The sequence below is a fragment of the Schistocerca americana genome, unplaced genomic scaffold (genome assembly GCF_021461395.2).
Source record: "Schistocerca americana isolate TAMUIC-IGC-003095 unplaced genomic scaffold, iqSchAmer2.1 HiC_scaffold_254, whole genome shotgun sequence".
NCBI lineage: Eukaryota > Metazoa > Arthropoda > Insecta > Orthoptera > Acrididae > Schistocerca > Schistocerca americana.
In genome coordinates this window covers 202,501-207,500 of record NW_025725966.1, presented here as the reverse complement: position 1 = coordinate 207,500, position 5,000 = coordinate 202,501, and the positions used below count along the sequence as shown (strand labels likewise).

Below are 5,000 nucleotides of genomic sequence, written 5' to 3'. Positions count from 1 at the left end.
ACGCGACTAGTTAGCAGGCTAGAGTCTCGTTCGTTATCGGAATTAACCAGACAAATCGCTCCACCAACTAAGAACGGCCATGCACCACCACCCACCGAATCAAGAAAGAGCTATCAATCTGTCAATCCTTCCGGTGTCCGGGCCTGGTGAGGTTTCCCGTGTTGAGTCAAATTAAGCCGCAGGCTCCACTCCTGGTGGTGCCCTTCCGTCAATTCCTTTAAGTTTCAGCTTTGCAACCATACTTCCCCCGGAACCCAAAAGCTTTGGTTTCCCGGAGGCTGCCCGCCGAGTCATCGGAGGAACTGCGGCGGATCGCTGGCTGGCATCGTTTATGGTTAGAACTAGGGCGGTATCTGATCGCCTTCGAACCTCTAACTTTCGTTCTTGATTAATGAAAACATACTTGGCAAATGCTTTCGCTTCTGTTCGTCTTGCGACGATCCAAGAATTTCACCTCTAACGTCGCAATACGAATGCCCCCGCCTGTCCCTATTAATCATTACCTCGGGTTCCGAAAACCAACAAAATAGAACCGAGGTCCTATTCCATTATTCCATGCACACAGTATTCAGGCGGGCTTGCCTGCTTTAAGCACTCTAATTTGTTCAAAGTAAACGTGCCGGCCCACCGAGACACTCACTCAAGAGCACCCTGGTAGGATTGCAACGGGGTCCGCCTCGGGACGCACGAGCACGCACGAGGCGCGTCGCACGCCTTCGGCTCGCCCCACCGGCAGGACGTCCCACGATACATGCCAGTTAAACACCGACGGGCGGTGAACCAACAGCGTGGGACACAAATCCAACTACGAGCTTTTTAACCGCAACAACTTTAATATACGCTATTGGAGCTGGAATTACCGCGGCTGCTGGCACCAGACTTGCCCTCCAATAGATACTCGTTAAAGGATTTAAAGTGTACTCATTCCGATTACGGGGCCTCGGATGAGTCCCGTATCGTTATTTTTCGTCACTACCTCCCCGTGCCGGGAGTGGGTAATTTGCGCGCCTGCTGCCTTCCTTGGATGTGGTAGCCGTTTCTCAGGCTCCCTCTCCGGAATCGAACCCTGATTCCCCGTTACCCGTTACAACCATGGTAGGCGCAGAACCTACCATCGACAGTTGATAAGGCAGACATTTGAAAGATGCGTCGCCGGTACGAGGACCGTGCGATCAGCCCAAAGTTATTCAGAGTCACCAAGGCAAACGGACCGGACGAGCCGACCGATTGGTTTTGATCTAATAAAAGCGTCCCTTCCATCTCTGGTCGGGACTCTGTTTGCATGTATTAGCTCTAGAATTACCACAGTTATCCAAGTAACGTGGGTACGATCTAAGGAACCATAACTGATTTAATGAGCCATTCGCGGTTTCACCTTAATGCGGCTTGTACTGAGACATGCATGGCTTAATCTTTGAGACAAGCATATGACTACTGGCAGGATCAACCAGGGAGCTGCGTCAACTAGAGCTGAGCAGCCGGCCGCCCGGGAGTGTGTCCCGGGGGCCCGCGCGAACACGCAAGCGTCCGCTCAATTATTCTGCAAACAGGAGGAGGCTGAGCTCCCCTGCACAATACACCTCGAAACCCTCTCAGGTCCCGGCGGCGCGCAGCGCCGTCCTAAGTACTTGGTCGGGTTCGAGAGAGGCGCAATCGCCCGGAGTTTGGCGAGTAGACGCTTTAGGTGCGACCACCCGTGCTCCCAACTGAGCTTGCCGCTGCCGACAGAGGCCCGGGAGCGTGCTGTCGTGGCATTGCCGGCGGGAGACAACACGCGCCACCTACGGTGACCGGCAGCTCCAACGCCAGCGCCACAGAAGGACAAAAGCCCCACTTGGGTGCCGAAGCGAACTCTCCCAGCACAGCGCACGCGCCAACACGTCCGCACAGCTGCGATACAAACCACCTGCGAGAACCGCAGAGGCGACCGAGCAGCAGACGGCGTCGCGGCGCCGAGCGCCGGGCGGCGGCGCATCCTCAGCGCACACAGTCCTCAATCGGACCAGCACACTGCAGATGTCCACCGCGCTTCGCACCGGGCCCGCGAGGACCTACTTTGGCCGCACGGCGCCGCGTGCAGGGTGCGCCGGCGCGCAGCTGCGCCGCCTGCCGCCTCCGTCGGCCGGCGCGCCTGCCACTGGCCGCCCCCACCAGCCGGCTGTAGCGCGTGCGCCCACGCACCGCGCGGCCAGCACGCCGGGAGGCCCCCCCTCACCGGCCGGGGACGGTCCCACCCAGCCACCGCCGCGTATCGCTTCACACCCAGATGCCATTCACGTTCGTGGGCATGGTGGGTATCGCTGGAACAACCGGTTGGTAGCTCAACCGATCGTCGCCATCACTGATTCACCTCTAGCGAGAACAACCGCACCACAACGGTTTACCAGTTGTTCATTTGCATAACGTCACCAGCAAACGTAGGCGTCCATCGCCATTTGCAAATTCAACGATTGTTGCATGCCTGTGTCAGGTGTCACGACACACTATGTCTGCCCACATACACGCAACAACATGTGCACGCTTCGCGAACACGTGGAAGGTGGCCCCCGTACGTATGCGATGTCCATTGCGCGAACGACTGTCAACCGGCCTCTGTCGCATGTCGCAGATGTGGAACGCAGTGCACCATGCTATCACGGTGTGTGAGAAGAGACGACTACGTCTGACAACACGCGCCACTACATCAACAGACGGCTCATGCTGATCGCCATCCAGGGCATACCACACTGCAATCCAGCTCTTATAGGGAGACGACACGTAGCTGAGTGCACAACATTTGGACCGCATGGTTCGCCGTTGTTGGCGCAGTCGTTGTACGGTCACATGTACCACGATGTATCATTCAGTACATGAGGACCAATGTGCAGTACAGTGTGTGATTTGGACGTACAACATCAGCGGACAGTTGACACAGGCCGTACCACAGCGTAGGCTAAGTGCTTCGCACATGCGAATGCCAATGAACAACTGCAAATGCCAATGAACAACTGCAAAGGGCATTGAGCATGTACGTCCTGCTGCCATCCACATTACAGTGTATAGCTGCAAGGTGTTTAACATGAAGCGATACACTGGGGACCGGGCAGTGCGAGTAGCAAACTATATTGCGGGGGTTGCAGTTAGGCAACACTACACTAATTTAACGCGTCGTATGACAATTACAGAGCAGGTTAAGGCCCAACGTGTGTTGGGTTAAGGCCCAACGTGTGTTGGGTTAAGGCCCAACGTGTGTTGGGTTAAGGCCCAACGTGTGTTGGGTTAAGGCCCAACGTGTGTTGGGTTAAGGCCCAACGTGTGTTGGGTTAAGGCCCAACGTGTGTTGGGTTAAGGCCCAACGTGTGTTGGGTTAAGGCCCAACGTGTGTTGGGTTAAGGCCCAACGTGTGTTGGGTTAAGGCCCAACGTGTGTTGGGTTAAGGCCCAACGTGTGTTGGGTTAAGGCCCAACGTGTGTTGGGTTAAGGCCCAACGTGTGTTGGGTTAAGGCCCAACGTGTGTTGGGTTACGTTAAGGGGCAATGTGGGTTACGTTAAGGGGCAATGTGGGTTACGTTAAGGGGCAATGTGGGTTACGTTACGGCGCAATATAGGTTACGTTACGGCGCAATATAGGTTACGTTAAGGCGCAATATCGGTTACGTTAAGGCGCAATACAGGTTACGTTAAGGCGCAATACAGGTTACGTTAAGGCGCAATACAGGTTACGTTAAGGCGCAATACAGGTTACGTTAAGGCGCAATACAGGTTACGTTAAGGCGCAATACAGGTTACGTTAAGGCGCAATACAGGTTACGTTAAGGCGCAATGCAGGTTACGTTAAGGCGCAATGCAGGTTACGTTAAGGCGCAATACAGGTTACGTTAAGGCGCAATACAGGTTACGTTAAGGCGCAATACAGGTTACGTTAAGGCGCAATACAGGTTACGTTAAGGCGCAATACAGGTTACGTTAAGGCGCAATACAGGTTACGTTAAGGCGCAATACAGGTTACGTTAAGGCGCAATACAGGTTACGTTAAGGCGCAATACAGGTTACGTTAAGGCGCAATACAGGTTACGTTAAGGCGCAATACAGGTTACGTTAAGGCGCAATACAGGTTACGTTAAGGCGCAATACAGGTTACGTTAAGGCGCAATACAGGTTACGTTAAGGCGCAATACAGGTTACGTTAAGGCGCAATACAGGTTACGTTAAGGCGCAATACAGGTTACGTTAAGGCGCAATACAGGTTACGTTAAGGCGCAATACAGGTTACGTTAAGGCGCAATACAGGTTACGTTAAGGCGCAATACAGGTTAGGTTAAGGCGCAATACAGGTTAGGTTAAGGCGCAATACAGGTTAGGTTAAGGTACGACATAGGTTAGGTTAAGGTACGACATAGGTTAGGTTAAGGTACGACATAGGTTAGGTTAAGGTACGACATAGGTTAGGTTAAGGTACGACATAGGTTAGGTTAAGGTACGACATAGGTTATGTTAAGGTACGACATAGGTTAGGTTAAGGTACGACATAGGTTAGGTTAAGGTACGACATAGGTTAGGTTAAGGTACGACATAGGTTAGGTTAAGGTACGACATAGGTTAGGTTAAGGTACGACATAGGTTAGGTTAAGGTACGACATAGGTTAGGTTAAGGTACGACATAGGTTAGGTTAAGGTACGACATAGGTTAGGTTAAGGTACGACATAGGTTAGGTTAAGGTACGACATAGGTTAGGTTAAGGTACGACATAGGTTAGGTTAAGGTACGACATAGGTTAGGTTAAGGTACGACATAGGTTAGGTTAAGGTACGACATAGGTTAGGTTAAGGTACGACATAGGTTAGGTTAAGGTACGACATAGGTTAGGTTAAGGTACGACATAGGTTAGGTTAAGGTACGACATAGGTTAGGTTAAGGTACGACATAGGTTAGGTTAAGGTACGACATAGGTTAGGTTAAGGTACGACATAGGTTAGGTTAAGGTACGACATAGGTTAGGTTAAGGTACGACATAGGTTAG

General features: G+C 52.4%; 1 non-coding gene across 1 annotated transcript in view; it reads right to left on the bottom strand.

Annotated features, from left to right (window-relative positions):
• Positions 1-1,454, bottom strand: part of LOC124576623 — a 1,910-nt gene extending 456 nt beyond the window's left edge. Inside the window, exon 1 of the ribosomal RNA XR_006972555.1 lies at positions 1-1,454. This exon is cut by the window's left edge and continues 456 nt beyond it. This is a non-coding gene — a ribosomal RNA (small subunit ribosomal RNA).
• Between the last annotated feature and the right edge of the window lie 3,546 nt (positions 1,455-5,000).